Source organism: Sebastes fasciatus, chromosome 14 (assembly GCF_043250625.1).
Source record: "Sebastes fasciatus isolate fSebFas1 chromosome 14, fSebFas1.pri, whole genome shotgun sequence".
NCBI classification, from domain to species: domain Eukaryota; kingdom Metazoa; phylum Chordata; class Actinopteri; order Perciformes; family Sebastidae; genus Sebastes; species Sebastes fasciatus.
Genome location: NC_133808.1, coordinates 33545086 through 33569051, shown reverse-complemented (window position 1 = coordinate 33569051; position 23966 = coordinate 33545086).

The window sequence follows — 23966 nt, the reverse complement described above, 5'->3', positions numbered from 1 at the left end:
TAGGGGTTAGGGGTCAGAGTTTAGGGTTTAGGGTTTAGGGGTTAGGGGTTTAGGGGTTAGGGGTCAGGGTTTAGGGTTTAGGGGTTAGGGGTTTAGGGGTTTAGGGGTTATGGGTTAGGGTTTAGGGGTTTAGGGGTTATGGGTTAGGGGTTAGGGGTCAGGGTTTAGGGTTTAGGGGTTAGGGGTTTAGGGGTTATGGGTTAGGGGTTTAGGGGTTATGGGTTATGGTTTAGGGTTTAGGGGTTAGGGGTTAGGGTTTAGGGGTTATGGGTTTAGGGGTTAGGGGTCAGGGTTTAGGGGTTAGGGGTTTAGGGGTTATGGGTTAGGGTTTAGGGGTTTAGGGGTTATGGGTTAGGGGTTAGGGGTCAGGGTTTAGGGTTTAGGGGTTAGGGGTTTAGGGGTTATGGGTTAGGGGTTTAGGGGTTATGGGTTATGGTTTAGGGTTTAGGGGTTAGGGGTTAGGGTTTAGGGGTTATGGGTTATGGTTTAGGGTTTAGGGGTTAGGGGTTTAGGGGTTATGGGTTATGGGTTATGGGTTATGGATTAGGGTTTAGGGTTTATGGGTTTAGGGTTCAGGGGTTAGGGTTTAGGGGTCAGGGATTAGGGGTTAGGGGTTAGGGGTTAGGGTTTAGGGTTAGGGTTTAGGGGTTATGGGTTTAGGGTTCAGGGGTTAGGGTTTAGGGGTCCGGGGTTAGGGGTTAGGGTTTAGGGGTTATGGGTTTAGGGTTCAGGGGTTAGGGGTTAGGGTTTAGGGGTTATGGGTTTAGGGTTCAGGGGTTAGGGTTTAGGGGTCGGGGGTTAGGGGTTAGGGGTTAGGGGTTAGGGTTTAGGGGTTATGGGTTATGGGTTTAGGGGTTAGGGGTTAGGGGTTAGGGGTTAGGGGTTAGGGGTTAGGGTTTAGGGGTTATGGGTTTAGGGTTCAGGGGTTAGGGTTTAGGGGTCCGGGGTTAGGGGTTAGGGGTTAGGGGTTAGGGTTTAGGGGTTATGGGTTTAGGGGTTAGGGGTTAGGGGTTAGGGTTTAGGGGTTATGGGTTTAGGGGTTATGGGTTTAGGGGTCCGGGGTTAGGGGTTAGGGGTTAGGGTTTAGGGGTTATGGGTTTAGGGGTCAGGGGTTATGGGTTAGGGTTAGGGTTAGGGTTTAGGGGTTATGGGTTTAGGGGTCAGGGGTTATGGGTTAGGGTTAGGGTTAGGGTTAGGGTTTAGGGGTTATGGGTTTAGGGGTCAGGGGTTATGGGTCGACCTACTGATAGAAGATTAATCAAAGTGTTGAGAGTTCTTCAGCTTTATTATTATTATTATATTTAATCTTCATGTTTTTTTAAATCAAGATCTTTTTATTGTTTTTTTTTCAGTATATAGCAAAGGTACAGCTCTATTCGGTAACCAAAAAAGAATGACAGGTATGAGTATACATTATTAGCAGCTGGCATCAATTCCAACAAATAAACAAGTCAAAACAAAGGATGTATATAATCAATAAAACAATCCCTCCCCAGTCACTGCCAGCACGCCATATGGAAAGCTAACTGTCACGCCAATGACTTGCGATGAATGATTGAATACTTTGTGATGTAGTAAAGCTGCACTTAGTAATCAAGTATTTACAGTGTCTGGAATGTATCTAAAAACGGGCCCCATGCTTTCAGGAATTTCCCATGTGAATATTGAAGCGAGTATCTGATTTTCTCAAGCTTTAAGCAAGACATGATGTCCGCCAACCATTGTGTGTGAGTGGGAAGGGCAACGCCCTTCCACCTGAGCAGGATTGCTCGCCGAGCCAGAAGGGAAACAAAGGATAAGGTGCGTCGTTTTTCTGCAGTTAATTGCGTCTCACTTTCGGTGACCCCGAACAGAGCAACTAGAGGGTTTGGTTCTAATTTGACGTTTAACACCTGAGATAAATTTTGAAAGATCTCCGTCCAATAGTTTGTAAGACTAGGGCATGACCAGTACATGTGAATAAGGGAGGCTTCACTGCTCTTGCACTTGTCACAGTTGGGACTAATCTCAGGATACATGCGAGACAGTTTGGCTTTTGAGATATGAGCCCTATGCACCACTTTAAACTGAAGTAAGCAGTGACGAGCACATAGAGAGGATGAATTAACCTGCTTCAATATGGAATTCCACGTATCCGGTGATAGAGAGAGGCCTAAGTCCCATGCTGCTCTGAGCTTGTCCATGGGGGCACGCTTCAAGTCTGATATCATGCCATAGAGAGTGGAGATAAGTCTTTTGTGTGATGGATTTAAAGAAAGGGTCGTATTGACAATTGTCGCGTCTGTCGATGCAGAGGAGCTGGACAACTGAGAGAGCACAAAGCGCCTTGCTTGTAGATATCTAAAAAAGTTGGACTTAGGAAGACTGAATTTTTTGCTTAGCTGCTCGAATGATGCCAAAGTATTATCTACAAATAAATCTTTGAAACGCACAATACCTTTCCTGTGCCATTCTTGGAAGACAGGGTCCTGAATAGATGGTTTGAAAAGATGATTTGACGCAATGGGGCTTAGAGTAGAGAAGCTGTCCAAGTCAAAGTATTTCCTAAATTGAGCCCATATTCTTAAAGAATGTTTAACTACCGGGTTCCTGACAGGTTTCATTGAGTGGAGCGGAAGCGAGGATCCAAGCAATGCAAGAACAGACAGGTTATCGTCCGAGTGGAGTTCCATCGCTACCCAGTAAGGACAGTCGGGCTGATTGTAAAAGAAGGACCAAAACGCAAGACATCTCAAGTTAGCAGCCCAATAATAGAAACAGAAATTTGGAAGTGCCAGACCACCAGTAGCCTTGGTTTTTTGGAGATGAACCTTGCTAAGACGGGGACGCTTACCCTGCCATATATAGGCGGAAATAATTGAATCAAGTTGATTGAAAAAAGATCTGGGGATAAAAAGTGGTAGGGCCTGAAAGAGGTAGAGAAATTTGGGTAGGATGGTCATTTTGATGGAATTGATACGCCCCACGAGAGACATGGACAGAGGTGACCACTGTTTCAGTGTTTGTTTAATCTGGTTTAACAGAGAATAAAATTCTCCTTAAATAAATCTTTGTACTTTTTAGTAATTGAGATGCCCAAATAGGAAAACTTATTTTTTCAATTTTGAAAGGCAGGGTTAGACCTCACCAACCCTAACCCTAGGGTTGGTGAGGTCTAAGGCTCGTGCTTCATCATTGATGGGAAAAAGCTCGCTTTTGTTGAGATTTAATTTGTATCCCGAAAATTGACCAAACTGATTGAGCAACGACAGAGCGGGGGGTAGTGAGGTACCCGGGTTTGAGACAAAGAGCATGAGGTCATCAGCATAAAGTGAGACCCTATGCTCTGTTTTGCCCCTCCAAATACCAGATATGTCCCCGCAACTGCGGAAGGCTGTGGCAAGCGGTTCGATGGCCAAATCAAAAAGTATGGGGCTCAGAGGGCACCCTTGACGGGTTCCACGATGTAAGTTGAATGGTTTAGACTGCTGGGAGTTAGTACGAATTGAGGCTGAGGGATGCAAATATAGTAGCTTAATCCACGAGGTAAATTTCGGGCCGAAACCAAATTTGTCCAGAACAGCAAATAAGTAGTTCCATTCAACGCGGTCAAATGCTTTCTCCGCATCGAGGGACACAACACACTCAGGGACTTTCTCAGAGGCAGAGTAGATGATATTGAATAGTCGTCGTATGTTAAAGTACGATTGTCTGCCCTTGACAAAGCCAGTTTGGTCTTCGGATATAATTGTAGGAATGACATTCTCCAGTCTACGGGCTAGGACCTTAGCCAAAATTTTAGCATCTGTGTTTAAGAGGGAGATAGGCCTGTAGGAGGCACATTCGGTTGGGTCTTTATCTTTTTTAGCAATGAGAGTGATACAAGCCTCGGTAAATGATTGAGGAAGGGAATCTTGCCTACAGGATTCAGATAGGACTGAACATAACTGTGGGGAAAGTAGCGAAGAGAACTTTTTAAAAAATTCTGCTGGGAAACCATCGGGACCCGGACTCTTACCTGACTGCATTGAGGAAATTGCTAAAGCTATTTCTGCCTGAGAAATGGGCTCTTCCAGTCTCTTCCTGAAGTCCAAAGAAAGTTGGGGAATATTTAGACTGCGCAGGAAGTCAAGAATTACATTACAATCGGCCTGAGACTCTGAGGTGTAAAGCTGGGAATAAAAATCCCTGAATGTCTCATTAATTTGTGAATGATCTGAAGTTATGTGACCATTTGACATTCGGATTTTAGAGATATTTTGTTTTGCTTTAAAGCCTTTGAGTTGGTTGGCTATCATTTTGTCAGATTTGTCTCCGTACATGTAAAACCTGGCCTTGTTTTTTAAAAGCAAGTGTTCAGTTGAGTGAGTTGTAAGCAGGTCAAATTTGGTTTTGAGTTCTAATCGTTTTTTATAAAGGTCTGGACTTTGAGTTTGAGCATATTGTTTGTCAATCTCTCCAATTTGGTGGGCCAGATCCAAGCGCTCTTTATAGGATTTTCTCTTCACTTGAGCGGTGTATGCTATGATCTGCCCCCTAAGATAAGCTTTAAGAGCATCCCATACAATTAGGCTAGAGGTTTCAGGGGATATATTAGTAGTAAGAAAAAAGGCTATCTCTTTCTCCATATATTTCACAAAATTATCGTCAGACAGTAGGGTTGAGTTAAACCGCCAGTGCCTGCTCCTCTGTGGGAGGCCAGGGAGGGACATGGTCAAACCAATAGGAGCGTGGTCTGAAATGACAATACTCTGATAGGCGCGGGACTAGTTGGTTGTCGATAAAAAAATAATCGATCCTGGAGTATGTGTGATGAACGTGCAAGAAGAATGAGTATTCCCTATCGTTTGGATGTAGAGAGCGCCACACATCACAGACACCGTAGTCAGAGAGAAAGGCTTGAATGAAAGAGGCTGATTTACTTATTGTGCTGGGGTTAGTGGAAGATTGGTCTAAAACTGGGTCTAGCCAACAATTGAAATCACCACCAAGTATGAGAGAGTATGTGTTGAGGTCTGGCAGCAAAGAAAACAAATGTTCAGAGAAACCTACATCATCTGAGTTAGGGGCGTACACGTTCACAAGCACTACCAGTGTGTCATATCATTTCCCAGATACAATAACATATCGACCGAACTTGTCAGCAATCCCATTGTGTGGTTCAAAGGAAACACTTTGACTGATAAGGATTGAAACCCCTCTGGCTTTGGCTTGAAAAGCTGAGTGAAATGTCTGCCCCATCCAGCCTGACAGAAGGCGACCACTGTCTGAACTGCGAATATGGGTTTCTTGCAGGAAGGCTATTTCTGTTTTAAGTTGTTTGAGGTGTGAGAAAACCTTCTTTCTTTTAATGGGGTGGTTCAAACCCTTGACATTCCAGCTCTGTAGTTTTAAGTGCCTATCCATGCAGCTTGACTAAAAAGGTTAGGACGTGAGCACAGTATTCAAGTGGTTGCTTTAAGATCCAACTGTAGCAGGTCAGTGGAGACCAGGAGTGACTAGTGTACAGTAATAGGTTTGTGTAAGTTACTAATCTTCATGTTTTAAATAGTTTTTATTCTTCTATTTGATTTGTTTTTGTCTTTTATCTGCTTTTATTGTCTTCTTGGTTTTATTAAAGTACTTTTATTTCATCATGTTCTCAGATAGTTTTACTGTCTGACAATCAGCTGGGACCCCCCCCTCCCCCTTCCACCCCCGTCTCCCTGGTTACTGATCTGAATCACCTGAATCCATTTACCCATCAGCCCCGGTTCTTACCCATCAGCCCCGGTTCTTACCCCTCAGCCCGGGTTCTTACCCATCAGCCCCAGTTCTTACCCATCAGCCCCAGTTCTTACCCATCAGCCCCGGTTCTTACCCCTCAGCCCGGGTTCTTACCCATCAGCCCCAGTTCTTACCCATCAGCCCCGGTTCTTACCCATCAGCCCGGGTTCTTACCCATCAGCCCCAGTTCTTACCCATCAGCCCCGGTTCTTACCCCTCAGCCCGGGTTCTTACCCATCAGCCCCAGTTCTTACCCATCAGCCCCGGTTCTTACCCATCAGCCCGGGTTCTTACCCATCAGCCCCAGTTCTTACCCATCAGCCCGGGTTCTTACCCATCAGCCCCAGTTCTTACCCATCAGCCCGGGTTCTTACCCATCAGCCCCGGTTCTTACCCATCAGCCCCGGTTCTTACCCATCAGCCCCAGTTCTTACCCCTCAGCCCGGGTTCTTACCCATCAGCCCCGGTTCTTACCCATCAGCCCCAGTTCTTACCCATCAGCCCCAGTTCTTACCCATCAGCCCCGGTTCTTACCCATCAGCCCCAGTTCTTACCCCTCAGCCCGGGTTCTTACCCATCAGCCCCGGTTCTTACCCATCAGCCCCAGTTCTTACCCATCAGCCCCGGTTCTTCCCTGACTCAGGTAAAGTCTAACTGGACCGGAGTCCTTCTTTGAGATGACGAGGTTTTAAACAACGCCGCCGCCAGACGGAGACGGAGACCGAGACGGAGACCGAGACGGAGGTCCAAATTCAGTTTTTGTAGTTTTTGTAGTTTGACTGTAGTTTCTCCAGCATGATTTGTTTTAACAGTGTGATTGTGACAGAGCTGATAACAGATGATGACAGGTCTGGTCCTTTAAAGTGTGTGTGTGTGTGTGTGTGTGTGTGTGTGTGTGTGTGTGTGTGTGTGTGTGTGTGTGTGTGTGTGTGTGTGCGTGCGTGCGTGCGTGCGCGTGTGCGTGTGTGTGTGTGTGTGTGAGGTAAATCCAAAATGTACAAAATAAAAGCCTATTAGAGGAGAGAAACATTTTGATCTATCAGACTACGAATACAAACAATGTCAACACCCAAACACATCTGTTGGAGCTTATCTGCTTCTGCTGCACTTAATATGCTTCTAATGCCGCCGCCGCCGCCGCCGCCGCCGCCGCTGCCACCAAATGATGTCATCAAGAAGAAGAAGAAGAATATATATATATAGTGGCTGGTCTAGGAGCAGTGGATGATGTGTTATTTATATATATATAAACTGGAAAAACAAAGTTCGTAAACTTGTGTTTGGTGGATTATTTCTCTGTTGTATCAATGCTAATGGTCATTGTATTTTACATGGTTGGAAAGCCTGTTTATTTACCTTCACAATGATGTCACACTTGTAAGGATCATGTATTTGTGGGATGAGCAGCACAGCTGATTATGTTGGTAGCCCCGGTGCCGATGGTAAACAGTGTATTCTCCTGTTGGTGTTGACTCTTGTTGTGAGTTGTTTGGTGGATGATTGAACTCTCTATCAGTAACAAGGAACAAACAAGACATATTGATTGATTGAATCCACCGTCAGGAGCCTCAGTAGCGGTGGAAGATCCATATGCAGCCACAACAGCCTGGCACCTCCTCCTCATGCTGGTCACCAACCTGGTCACACGTTGCTGTGGGATGGCGTTCCATTCCTCAACCAGGATTGGTTGCAGGTCAGCCAGCGTGGTTGTGTTGGTCACTCTAACACGTACAGCACGCCCAACCTGATCCCACAAGTGTTGAATTGGGTTGAGGTGTGGACTCTTGGCAGGCCGTTCCATTCTCTCTACTCCCACATTGTGGAGGTAGTCTGTGATAACCCTGGCTCTGTGAGGGGGGGGGGGGGGGGCGTTGTCATCTTGGAGGATGAAGTTAGGTGCCAGATTGTGGAGATATGGGATCGCCACTGGCTGCAGAATCTCATCCTGATATCTCCCTGCATTGAGATGGCCTTCAATGATGACAAGCCTTGTTTTGCCAGTGAGGGAGATGCCCCCCCCCCGACACCATGACACTGCCCCCACCAAAAGCTGTTACTCCATCGGTTCAACAATCAGCATAGCGTTCTCCACGTCGTCTCCATACTTTGACCTGCCATCCAACTTTAACAGACAGAACCTGGACTCATCACTGAACATGACATTCCCCCACATGTTCAGGTTCCATTGTCTGTGTTGTCGACACCAGCGCCAACGGGCCTGACGATGAAGGGCAGTCATTGCAGGATTCCTGGTAGTCTTATGAGAATACACTGTTTACCAATGGCAGAGCATTTTGGAACATTTTTCTTGGCCGCTCCCCACATAATCAGCTGTGCTGCTCATCCCACAAATGCATGATCCTTACAAGTGTGACATCATTGCGAAGGTCAATAAACAGGCTGTCCAACGATGTAAAATACAATGACCATTAGCATTGGACCAACAGAGAAATAATCGACCAAACACAAGTTTCCAAACTTTGTTTTTCCAGTATATACTATATATATATATGTGTGGCTGGTCTGGGAGCAGTGGATGATGTCGGATGGAGGATTTACTTTGATCCTCAGACGTTACACTCACACAAGGTGGAGGATTTATGTGGTTAATCAGTCTTACAAAAAAGCAATCAGGACAGATGTTTCCTGCAGCAGCTGGACGGATGTTAGAGGACGGATTGAGAGCAGAACGCCACCTGTGAGTCCGATAATCTGAGGAGACCAGAAGAGACTCTCCTCAGTCCCATCAGGACTCCACAACTCTGGTCACTCTTAAATCAGTTACAACATGACTGGAGTCTGGTGACAAAGACTCAGGTAGACATTACTCCTCTGCATCTATATATAAACTTCATTCTCTGCTCAGGTAGACATTACTCCTCTACATCTATATATAAACTTCATTCTCTGCTCAGGTAGACATTACTCCTCTGCATCTATATATAAACTTCATTCTCTGCTCAGGTAGACATTACTCCTCTACATCTATATATAAACTTCATTCTCTGCTCAGGTAGACATTACTCCTCTACATCTATATATAAACTTCATTCTCTGCTCAGGTAGACATTACTCCTCTCCATCTGTATATGAACTTCATTCTCTGCTCAGGTAGACATTACTCCTCTACATCTATATATAAACTTCATTCTCTGCTCAGGTAGACATTACTCCTCTACATCTATATATAAACTTCATTCTCTGCTCAGGTAGACATTACTCCTCTACATCTATAAATAAACTTCATTCTCTGCTCAGGTAGACATTACTCCTCTATATCTATATAGAGACAATAGTTGATGATATATTAATGTTATAGACTCAGGTAGACATTACTCCTCTATATCTATATAGAGACAATAGTTGATGATATATTAATGTTATAGACTCAGGTAGACATTACTCCTCTATATCTATATATAAACTACATTCCCTGCTCAGGTAGACATTACTCCTCTACATCTATGTATAAACTTAATTCTCTGCTCAGGTAGACATTACTCCTCTACATCTATGTATAAACTTCATTCTCTGCTCAGGTACACATTACTCCTCTACATCTATATATAAACTTCATTCCCTGCTCAGGTAGACATTACTCCTCTACATCTATATATAAACTTAATTCTCTGCTCAGGTAGACATTACTCCTCTACATCTATATATAAACTTCATTCTCTGCTCAGGTAGACATTACTCCTCTACATATATATATAAACTTCATTCTCTGCTCAGGTAGACATTACTCCTCTATATCTATATATAGACAATATATGATGATATATTAATGTTATAGACTCAGGTAGACATTACTCCTCTATATCTATATAGAGACAATAGTTGATGATATATTAATGTTATAGACTCAAAGAAGACATTACTCCTCTATATCTATGTATAAACTTCATTCTCTGCTCAGGTAGAAATTACTCCTCTACATCTATATATAAACTTCATTCTCTGCTCAGGTAGACATTACTCCTCTACATCTATATATAAACTTCATTCTCTGCTCAGGTAGACATTACTCCTCTACATCTATATATAAACTTCATTCTCTGCTCAGGTAGACATTACTCCTCTCCATCTGTATATAAACTTCATTCTCTGTTCAGGTAGACATTACTCCTCTACATCTATGTATAAACTTCATTCTCTGCTCAGGTAGACATTACTCCTCTACATCTATATATAAACTTCATTCTCTGCTCAGGTAGACATTACTCCTCTCCATCTGTATATAAACTTAATTCTCTGCTCAGGTAGACATTACTCCTCTATATCTATATATAGACAATAGTTGATATAGGTAGGTATAACAACAGTAATCTTTATTGTCTGCTTGTGTGTTTGTAGTCGTAGATTAAAGGTGTAAACGTGTTGTTTAGTCTATATAAAGCAGTGAGTTAGTAGAGCTGGAGGTGAACAGCAGCTCCGTCTTACTGACATTTCCTCTAAATGGGATAATTGCCGGCTGCCATGAGCGCCGCGTTCAGAGCCCGTTCAGAGCCCACACAATTTTGCTTCAGTCGTCTTCGTCTCTCTGCTCACGTTTAAATTATAGGCTGTCAGCGTCTCTGGAGACCGCCGTCACTACGGCAACGTCTAATACCGACGCTGAGGAAGAGGAGTAGGACTCTACAGGTCGTCTGTCAGAGTTTAACTGGTCCTGTTAACCTGTTTCACTGTATATAGATGTAGAGTATATAGATGTAGGGTATATAGATGTAGAGTATATAGATGTAGAGTATATAGATGTAGGGTATTTAGATGTAGAGTATATAGATGTAGAATATATAGATGTAGGGTATTTAGATGTAGAGTATATAGATGTAGAATATATAGATGTAGAATATATAGATATAGAGTATATAGATGTAGGGTATATAGATGTAGAGTATATAGATGTAGAGTATATAGATGTAGGGTATATAGATGTAGAGTATATAGATGTAGGGTATATAGATGTAGAATATATAGATGTAGAATATATAGATATAGAGTATATAGATGTAGGGTATATAGATGTAGAGTATATAGATGTAGAGTATATAGATGTAGGGTATATAGATGTAGGGTATATAGATGTAGAGTATATAGATGTAGAGTACATAGATGTAGGGTATATAGATGTAGAGTATATAGATGTAGGGTATATAGATGTAGAGTATATAGATGTAGAGTATATAGATGTAGGGTATATAGATGTAGAGTATATAGATGTAGAGTACATAGATGTAGGGTATATAGATGTAGAGTATATAGATGTAGAGTACATAGATGTAGGGTATATAGATGTAGAGTATATAGATGTAGAGTACATAGATGTAGGGTATATAGGCAAGGCAAGGCAAGGCAAGGCAGCTTTATTTGTATAGCACATTTCAACAACAGGGCAATTCAAAGTGCTTTACAGAAACATTCAAGAACATTGCGACAAAATGCAAAAGAACATTAAGAAATAATTAAAAACATTAAAACATTAAGGATTAGAAAATAAAAACAAGGTAAAAATAAAAGCTAGGATAGAAGCTAAAATTGCATAAAACTCAAAAGAGTAAAAGTTATAGTGCAGTGTCAGAATAAAAGGCACCCGCAAACAGGAAAGTTTTAAGCTTTGTTTTAAAAGAAGTGAGAGTTAGAGCGGTCCTGCAGGTTTCTGGGAGCTTGTTCCAGATATTTGGTGCATAAAAACTGAACGCTGCTTCTGCTTGTTTAGTTCTGACTCTGGGGACACTAAGCAGACCTGATCCAGATGACCTGAGAGGTCTGGATGGTTCATAACACAGCAGAAGATCAGAAATGTATTTTGGCCCTAAACCATTTAGTGCTTTGTAAACCAGCAGCAGTATTTTGAAATCAATTCTCTGAGAGACAGGCAGCCAGTGTAGAGACTTCAGAACTGGACTGATGTGATCCACTTTCTTGGTCTTAGTGAGGACTCTAGCAGCAGCGTTCTGAATCAGCTGCAGCTGTCTGATCGATTTTTTAGGAAGACCGGTAAAGACGCCGTTACAGTAGTCAAGTCGGCTGAAGATAAATGCATGGACTAGTTTTTCCAAATCCTGCTGAGACATCAGTCCTCTAATTCTTCTTATATTCTTCAGGTGATAGAAGGCTGTCTTTGTAATTGTCTTAATATGGCTGTTAAAGCTCAGGTCTGAGTCCATGACTACACCAAGGTTTCTGGCATGGTCTGAGCTTTTTAACATCACAGATTGTAGGTGAGCACTAACCTTTAATCTTTCTTTTTTGGCTCCAAAAACTACGACCTCAGTTTTGTCTTTGTTCAGCTGAAGAAAATTCTGGCACATCCAATTATTGACTTGTTCAATGCACTCACTCAGTGCTTGTATTGGACTGTAGAGTACATAGATGTAGGGTATATAGATGTAGAGTATATAGATGTAGAGTACATAGATGTAGAGTATATAGATGTAGAGTACATAGATGTAGGGTATATAGATGTAGAGTATATAGATGTAGAGTACATAGATGTAGGGTATATAGATGTAGAGTACATAGATGTAGGGTATATAGATGTAGAGTATATAGATGTAGAGTACATAGATGTAGGGTATATAGATGTAGAGTACATAGATGTAGGGTATATAGATGTAGAGTACATAGATGTAGGGTATATAGATGTAGAGTATATAGATGTAGAGTACATAGATGTAGGGTATATAGATGTAGAGTACATAGATGTAGGGTACATAGATGTAGGGTATATAGATGTAGAGTACATAGATGTAGGGTATATAGATGTAGAGTACATAGATGTAGGGTATATAGATGTAGAGTACATAGATGTAGGGTATATAGATGTAGAGTACATAGATGTAGGGTACATAGATGTAGGGTATATAGATGTAGAGTACATAGATGTAGGGTATATAGATGTAGAGTACATAGATGTAGAGTACATAGATGTAGAGTATATAGATGTAGAGTACATAGATGTAGGGTATATAGATGTAGAGTACATAGATGTAGGGTATATAGATGTAGAGTACATAGATGTAGGGTATATAGATGTAGAGTATATAGATGTAGAGTACATAGATGTAGGGTATATAGATGTAGAGTACATAGATGTAGGGTATATAGATGTAGAGTATATAGATGTACAGTATATAGATGTAGGGTATATAGATGTAGAGTACATAGATGTAGGGTATATAGATGTAGAGTACATAGATGTAGGGTATATAGATGTAGAGTACATAGATGTAGGGTATATAGATGTAGAGTATATAGATGTACAGTATATAGATGTAGGGTATATAGATGTAGAGTACATAGATGTAGGGTATATAGATGTAGAGTATATAGATGTACAGTATATAGATGTAGGGTATATAGATGTAGAGTACATAGATGTAGGGTATATAGATGTACAGTATATAGATGTACAGTATATAGATGTAGAGGGGGGGGGGGGGGGGGGGGGGGGGGGGGAGTCCCAGGCGTTAGTGGGATGCATGTTTTATCATCTCATCAGCATCAGATCATTTCTATCACATACTGTATAATATATCATTTCTATCGTGTATAGTGGGGGAGTGGGGGGGTCCCACTGTCTCTCAGTGGGACACTTCCTGTCTCTCAGTGGGACACTTCCTGTCTCTCAGACCAACACAAAGATCTGTGAAAAGAAGGACCATAACTCGGAGCATAATGAGCGGTTGGGCTTCTGACGGGAACAATGACGCTGCAGTCGGACCGCCGTGTCAACTCTGAGACGCCATGGCAACCGTCTCTGACAGGAAGTTTATTTTCTCAGGCCTTTAGGAATATTAATAACCGTCGAGAGACGCTGCCAAGTTCCTCTGGCCGGGGTTCAAACCCTCGCAGCGACCGGGACTCCCAGTCGGGACGGAGAGCACAACGCATCAATAATTAGCTGTCGCTGTAACAGTGTGATGATGATTGTTGTTGATGGCGGCGAGAGAGAAGAGCCAGGAAGCTGCTGACACGCCGCCAGCTGACTGGTCCTCCTTCAAACAGTCCACGTTTCACACCCAAACGGGTCCTCCAGAGTCCTGCAGAGTCCTCCAGGGTCCCCCAGAGTCCTGCAGGGTCCTCCAGAGTCCTCCAGAGTCCTCCAGAGTCTTGCAGAGTCCTCCAGAGTCCTGCAGAGTCCTGCAGAGTCCTGCAGAGTCCTCCAGAGTCCTGCAGAGTCCTCCAGAGTCCTCCATAGTCCTGCAGAGTCCTACAGAGTCCTCCAGAGTCCTGCAGAGTCCCCCAGAGTCCTCCATAGTCCTGCAGAGTCCTCCAGAGTCCTGCAGAGTCCTCCAGAGTCCTCCAGAGTCCTGCAGAGTTCTGCAGAGTCCTCCAGAGTCCTCCATAGTCCTGCAGAGTCCTCCAGAGTCCTGCAGAGTCCTGCAGAGTCCTGCAGAGTCCTCCAGAGTCCTGCAGAGTCCTCCATAGTCCTGCAGAGTCCTGCAGAGTCCTGCAGGTTCTGGACAATCATGTTTCATCAGGTATAATAAACTTTATAGCTTTATAATATAATTTATATCATAATAATATAACAATATGTAAGAGATGATGTTGTGAAATTAACCCCGACGGGGCGATGAGAGACCCCTCTGGTTCGAGTCGGGTCTATCTATATGTATATATACTGGAAAAACAAAGTTTTGAAACTTGTGTTTGGTGGATTATTTCTCTGTTGTTACAATGCTAGTGGTCATTGTATTTTACATCGTTGGAAAGCCTGTTTATTTACCTTCTCAATGATGTCACACTTGTAAGGATCATGCATTTGTGGGATGAGCAGCACAGCTGATGATGTGTGGAGCCCCGGTGCCGATGGTAAACAGTGTATTCTCCTGTTGGTGTTGACTCTTGTTGTGAGTTGTTTGGTGGATGATTGAACTCTCTATCAGTAACAAGGAACAAACAAGACGTATTGATTGATTGAATCCACCGTCAGGAGCCTCAGTAGAGGTGGAAGATCCATATGCAGCCACAACAGCCTGGCACCTCCTCCTCATGCTGGTCACCAACCTGGTCACACGTTGCTGTGGGATGGCGTTCCATTCCTCAACCAGGATTGGTTGCAGGTCAGCCAGCGTGGTTGTGTTGGTCACTCTAACACGTACAGCACGCCCAAGCTGATCCTACGAGTTGAATTGGGTTGAGGTGTGGACTCTTGGCAGGCCGTTCCATTCTCTCTCCTCCCACATTGTGGAGGTAGTCTGTGATAACCCTGGCTCTGTGGGGGGGGGCGTTGTTTCTTGGAGGATGAAGTTAGGTCCCAGATTGTGGAGATATGGGATCGCCACTGGCTGCAGAATCTCATCCTGATATCTCACTGCATTGAGATGGCCTTCAATGATGACAAGCCTTGTTTTACCAGTGAGGGAGATGCCCCCCCCCCCGACACCATGACACTGCCCACACCAAAAGCTGTTACTCCATCGGTTCAACAATCAGCATAGCGTTCTCCACGTCATCTCCATACTTTGACCCTGCCATCCAACTTCCGCAGACAGAACCTGGACTCATCACTGAACATGACATTCCCCCAACTGTTCAGGTTCCATTGTCTGTGTTGTTGACACCAGCGCCAACGGGCCTGACGGTGAAGGGCAGTCATTGCAGGCTTCCTGGTAGCCTTATGAGAATACACTGTTTAGAGCATTTTGGCAAATTTTTCTTGGGCACTCCCCACATAATCAGCTGTGCTGCTCATCCCACAAATACATGATCCTTACAAGTTGGACATCATTGCGAAGGTAAATAAACAGGCTTTCCAACGATGTAAAATACAATGACCATTAGCATTGATACAACAGAGAAATAATACACCATACACAAGTTTCCGAACTTTGTTTTTCCAGTTTATATATATATATATATATATATATATATATATAGCGGGTAAAATAAGTATTGAACACGTCACCATTTTCTCAGTAAATATATTTCCAAAAGCGCTATTGACATGAATTTTTCACCAGATGTTGGTAACAACCCAAGTAATCTATACATACAAAGAAACCAAAACAAATAAGTTCAGAAATTAAGTTATGTGTAATAATGTGAAATGACACAGGGAAAAAGTATTGAACACATGAAGAAAGGGAGGTGCAAAAAGGCATGGAAAGCCAAGACAACAGCTGAAATCTCTCAGTAATTAGAAAGCAATCCGACCCCTTGTCAGTGCAAATTAATATCAACTGGTTCAGTCCCAACTGATGGCCTATAAAAAGGTGTCTCATTTCCAAGGTGTCACACAAGAAACATCTCATGATGGGTGAAAGCAAAGAGCTCTCTCAAGACCTTCGCAACCTTCTTGTTGCAAAACATACTGATGGCATTGGTTACAGATGCATTTCTAAACTTCTGAATGTTCTAGTGAGCACTGTTGGGGCCATAATCCGGAAGTGGAAAGAACATCATTTCACCATAAACTGGCCACGACCAGGTGCTCCTTGCAAGATTTCTGACAGAGGAGTGAAAGAATTATCAGAAGAGTTGTCCAAGAGCCAAGGACCACTTGTGGAGAGCTTTAGAAAGACCTGGAATTAGCAGGTACAATTGTTTCAAAGAAATCAATAAGTAATGCACTCAACCGCCATGGCCTGTGTGCACGCTCACCACGCAAGACTCCATTGCTGAAGAAAAAGCATGTTGAAGCTCGTTTAAAGTTTGCTGCACAACATTTGGACAAGCCTGTGAAATACTGGGAGAATATAGTCTGGTCAGATGAGAGCAAAGTTTAACTCTTTGGATGCCATAATACACACCATGTTTGGAGGACAAATGGCACTGCACATCACCTTAAAAACACCATACCAACAGTGAAGTCTGGAGGTGGGAACATCATGGTGTGGGGCTGCTTTTCAGCATACGGTCCTGGAAAACTTCACATAATTGAAGGAAGGATGAATGGAAAAATGTACCGAGACATTCTTGTTAAAAATCTGCTGCCATCTACCAGGATGATGAAGATGAAACGAGGGTGGACATTTCAGCAAGACAATGATCCCAAACACACAGCCAAGGAAACTCTCAATTGGTTTCAGAGAAAGAAAATAAAGCTGCTAGAATGGCCCAGCCAATCACCTGACTTGAATCCAATTGAAAATCTATGGAAAGAACTGAAGATCAGAGTTCATAGAAGAGGCCCACGGAAGCTTCAAGATTTGAAGACTGTTTGTGTGGAAGAATGGGCCAAAATCAACCCTGAGCAATGCATACGACTAGTTTCTCCATACAGGAGGCGTCTTGAAGCTGTCATTACCAACAAAGGCTTTTGTACAAAGTATTAAATAAATATCAGTAAGCGTGTTCAATACTTTTTCCCTGTGTCATTTCACATTATTACACATAACTTAATTTCTGAACTTATTTGTTTTGGTTTCTTTGTATGTATAGATTACTTGGGTTGTTACCAACATCTGGTGAAAATTTCATGTCAATAGCACCTTTGGAAATATATTTACTGAGAAAAATGGTAACGTGTTCAATACTTATTTTACCCGCTGTACATACATCTCAACAAACACATCATATATACATACAACTCTACAAACATCCTATATACATACATCTCAACAAACACATCCTATGTACATACATCTCAACAAACACATCATATATACATACAACTCTACAAACACATCATATATACATACATCTCAACAAACACATCATATATACATACAACTCTACAAACACATCATATATACATACATCTCAACAAACACATCATATATACATACAACTCTACAAACACATCATATATACATACATCTCAACAAACACATCATATATACATACAACTCTACAAACACATCATATATACATACATCTCTACAAACACATCATATATACATACATCTCTACAAACACATCAAATATATATATACAACTCTACAAACACATCATATATACGTACATCTCTACAAACACATCATATATATATATACATCTCAACAAACACATCATATATACATACAACTCTACAAACATCCTATATACATACATCTCTACAAACACATCATATATACATACATCTCTACAAACACATCAAATATATATATACAACTCTACAAACACATCATATATACGTACATCTCTACAAACACATCATATATATATATACAACTCTACAAACACATCATATATACATACATCTCAACAAACACATCATATATATATATACAACTCTACAAACACATCATATATACATACATCTCAACAAACACATCATATATACATACATCTCTACAAACACATCAAATATATATATACAACTCTACAAACACATCATATATACATACATCTCAACAAACACATCATATATACATACAACTCTACAAACATCCTATATACATACATCTCTACAAACACATCATATATACATACATCTCTACAAACACATCATATATACATACATCTCTACAAACACATCATATATATATATACAACTCTACAAACACATCATATATACATACATCTCTACAAACACATCATATATATATATACAACTCTACAAACACATCATATATACGTACATCTCTACAAACATCCTATATACATACATCTCTACAAACACATCAAATATATATATACAACTCTACAAACACATCATATATACATACATCTCTACAAACACATCATATATATATATACAACTCTACAAACACATCCTATATACATACATCTCTACAAACACATCATATATATATATACAACTCTACAAACACATCATATATACATACATCTCTACAAACACATCATATATACATACATCTCTACAAACACATCATATATATATATACAACTCTACAAACACTTCATATATACATACATCTCAACAAACACATCATATATACATACAACTCTACAAACATCCTATATACATACATCTCTACAAACACATCATATATACATACATCTCTACAAACACATCATATATACATACATCTCTACAAACACATCAAATATATATATACAACTCTACAAACACATCATATATACGTACATCTTTACAAACATCCTATATACATACATCTCTACAAACACATCAAATATATATGCAACTCTACAAACACATCATATATATATATACAACTCTACAAACACATCATATATACGTACATCTCTACAAACATCCTATATACATACATCTCTACAAACACATCATATATACATACAACTCTACAAACATCCTATATACATACATCTCTACAAACACATCATATATACATACAACTCTACAAACATCCTATATACATACATCTCTACAAACACATCAAATATATATGCAACTCTACAAACACATCATATATACATACAACTCTACAAACATCCTATATACATACATCTCTACAAACACATCAAATATATATGCAACTCTACAAACACATCATATATACATACATCTCTACAAACACATCAAATATATATATACAACTCTACAAACACATCATATATATATATACAACTCTACAAACACATCATATATACGTACATCTCTACAAACATCCTATATACATACATCTCTACAAACACATCATATATACATACAACTCTACAAACATCCTATATACATACATCTCTACAAACACATCATATATACATACATCTCTACAAACACATCATATATACATACATCTCTACAAACACATCATATATATATATACATCTCTACAAACATCCTATATACATACATCTCTACAAACACATCATATATATATACAACTCTACAAACATATAATATATACATACATCTCAACAAACACATCATATATACATACAACTCTACAAACATCCTATATACATACATCTCTACAAACACATCATATATACATACATCTCTACAAACACATCATATATACATACATCTCTACAAACACATCATATATACGTACGTCTCTACAAACACATCATATATACATACATCTCTACAAACACATCATATATACATACAACTCTACAAACATCCTATATACATACATCTCTACAAACACATCATATATACATACATCTCTACAAACACATCATATATACGTACGTCTCTACAAACACATCATATATACATACATCTCTACAAACACATCATATATACATACATCTCTACAAACATATCATATATATATATATACAACTCTACAAACACATCATATATACATACATCTCAACAAACACATCATATATACATACAACTCTACAAACATCCTATATACATACATCTCTACAAACACATCATATATACATACATCTCTACAAACACATCATACATACGTACGTCTCTACAAACACAACATAACAGAAGTTTATTAGAATAAAGGTTTAGTTTCTTTCTGCCTTCGCTGACACACCAACAAATCTATATAAAGGTGAAACGTCGTCTGGTTTTAGTCTAAAGTTCGTTTTAAACTGAAGGTGAAACGTCGTCTGGTTTTAGTCTAAAGTCGGTTTTAAACTGAAGGTGAAACGTCGTCTGGTTTTAGTCTAAAGTTCGTTTTAAACTGAAGGTGAAACGTCGTCTGGTTTTAGTCTAAAGTCGGTTTTAAACTGAAGGTGAAACGTCGTCTAGTTTTGGTCTAACATCGGTTTTAAACTGAAGGTGAAACGTCGTCTGGTTTTAGTCTAACGTCGGGGTTTCTTCAGTTAACTGAGTCGGACGTTTTATTTCCGTTTCCTCTCTCTGCTCTTTGTTCTGTCCAGGAAACATAATTTATTTAATGTACATTCCTATTTATCTAATAATAATATAATATGATATAAAACCGATTACAGTAACAGAGCTGCATCTCTCCGAGCGCTCTTCATCAGACCTCCTCCTCCTCCTCCTCCTCCTCGGAGCTCTTCTTCTTCTTCTGACTTCCTGTTATGAAGCAGCTGTGACTGAACTGAAGCTGATTGATGAAGTCACGCTGGTTTCAGTGATCACATGATCACATGATGACGAGACACAAATAACTCCATATTATCATTTATAATCCATCTTCATGATGTCCCCCGCTGCTGACAGCCGGGTTTACTTCATTAATCAGAGCTTCAGGCACATTAAAACCTGTTGAATCAGTGAAATCAGTGAAATCAGTGAAATCAGTGAAATCAGTGAAATCAGCGACTCACTTCTGGGTCAACATGAATTCATGTTCAGCTCTGATGAAATCTGATTTTGACCAAATAGAAACTGTGTTGACTTTGTGAGCTTCACAAAATACAAATAAAATAAATAAACTGGACAGAAGCGTTGAGTGGACGGACGGACGGACGGATGGACGGACGGACGGACGGATGGCTGGACACTTTAAAACAGTTTTTATACAAAGAGACAAATTCAACATGATAATAAACTGGAAAAAGAAAGTTGTTAAACTTGTGTTTGGTGGATTATTTCTCTGTTGTATCAATGCTAATGGTCATTGTATTCTACATGGTTGGAAAGCCTGTTTATTTACCTTCACAATGATGTCACACTTGTAAGGATCATGTATTTGTGGGATGAGCAGCACAGCTGATTATGTGGGGAGCGCCCAAGAACAATGTTCCAAAATGCTCTGTCAATGGTAAACAGTGTTAATAATAATAATGATAATAAAAATAATAATAATAATAATAATAATAATAATGATATTAATAATAATATGAATAATAATAATAATAATAATAATAATGATATTAATAATAATAATAATAATAATGATAATAATAATAATAATGATACAAATAATAATAATATAAATAATAATAATAATAATAATAATGATGTTAATAATAATGATAATAATAATAATAATAATAATAATAATAATAAAAATAAAAATAATGATAATAATAATAGAAATAATAATAATAATAATAATGATATTAATAATAATAATAATAATGATAATAATAATAATGATAATAATAATGATATTAATAATAATACTAATAATAATGATATTAATAATAATAATAATAATAATACAAATAATAATAATATAAATAATAATAATAATAATAATAATGATAATAATAATAATAATGATAATAATAATGATATTAATAATAATAATAATAATGATATTAATAATAATGATAATAATAATAATAATAATAATAATAGAAATAATAATAATAATAATAATAATAATAATGATAATAATATTAATAATAATAATAATAATAATGATATTAATAATAATGATAATAATAATAATAATAAAAATAAAAATAATAATAATAATAATAATAGAAATAATAATAATAATAATAATAATAATAATAATAATGATAATAATAATGATATTATTATTAATAATAATAATAATAATAATAATAATAATAATAATAATAATAATAATATTAATAATAATAATAATAATAATGATAACATTTTATTAACAAAGTAAATTAATATTTTTTCATCTTTAGATGTGACCTCCGTCCGTCCAGCTGTGTTTGTGGACAGGTAAAAGGACAGACAGTGTGTTGATTCCAACATCAGACTGATAGAGAGTGAAGTGTAAAAGAGCCGACACATGTTGACACATCTGTCCTGATAATCCTCTGTTTCCATCTGGTAATCCTCCTGGTGGGGGGGGGGGGGGGGGGGGGGAGGATTAGATTATAATCTGGAGTCAAACTATAAAAAGATCAGCTGTTTGTTGAGAGTTCACATTCTTTGTTCTGATTGGTCCAGGAGGAGACCGGTGACATCACAATGACCATACGCTACGTTAATAAACCACTCAGTGTGTATATACTGTATATACACACTGAGTGGTTTATATACTGTACATATATATACTGTGTACATATATATGTACAGTATACATACAGTGTATATATATATACACTGTATGTATACTGTATGTATATATACAGTATATATATGTATACTGTATATATATATATATATATACGTACCAGGAGGAGGCTGTGAGGTGGAGGAGGAGATGGACGGAGTCAGAAAGAGGTGGAAACAGAGAAAAGGAGGAAATGGAATAATAAAACAGGTCGTGGACAGACAGCGAGACGCCGGCCCCCTGCTCCCATAATGCATCAGGGCACAGAGAGAATAGAGCAGGTAGAGTTTGTGTGTTGAATCAGAAACGTGTCGAGGAAATGAGACAGAACACGAGATGCATTCTGCTGCCGTCACACTTTAATGGTCCTGAAGAGGAAACATGCTGTTATATATATATATATATAGACTGTTGAGAGTGGACGGAGTTTGGACCAATCAGAGACAACAAGATGTCTTCTCCTTAAATAACCTCCAGAGGATCACCAACCGTTAACATCCATCCTGTTATCTTTTGATTCAGCTTCACTTCAGACCTGAATTATTCAACTTTCAGTGAAACACAAAGAAACAGAGTTTATACATATAACAGACCGTCGCTACGTATAACAGACCGTTGTTACGTATAACAGACCGTCGCTAAGTATAACAGACCGTCGCTACGTATAACAGACCGTCGCTACGTATAACAGGCCGTCGCTACGTATAACAGGCCGTCGCTACGTATAACAGGCCGTCGCTACGTATAACAGGCCGTCGCTACGTATAACAGGCCGTCGCTACGTATAACAGACCGTCGCTACGTATAACAGGCCGTCGCTACGTATAACAGGCCGTCGCTACGTATAACAGACCGTCGCTAAGTATAACAGGCCGTCGCTACATATAACAGACCGTCGCTACGTATAACAGACCGTCGCTACGTATAACAGACCGTCGCTACGTATAACAGACCGTCGCTACGTATAACAGACCGTTATATGTCTGTAACTCTGGGAGGTCTTCTTCTTCTTCTCCTCCTCCTCCTTCTTCTTCTTCTGTGGTAGTAAAGCAGTAGTGTTATGATCCATGCAGCAGCTCTGATCTGATTATCTGGGGGATCTGGAGCTCAGCAGCAGCTCGTGTCTGTGATTGAATCAATGCTAACGAGAGCTTATTGAATTGATATGATCGGCTCCACGGTGGCGTTCCTCCTCTGCGGTCGCTGACGGGAGTTTCCACTCAAAGTGTCCTGTGAGGATCAGGTGGAACATCGGGACCACTTCCTGTCACATCTCATCCTGTTATAGACAGGTAAATGATGATTCATATTCAGAAGTCCATTTTAGTTTTTACATAATCACATCAAAGTTCACTGAAGCAAAGACGTGTTTTCAGTTTGAATCTTAGGATTCTGTTTCCTGCTTTGTTTCTTCTTCTTTGTTCCTACCTGACCTACCCACCTACCGACCTACCC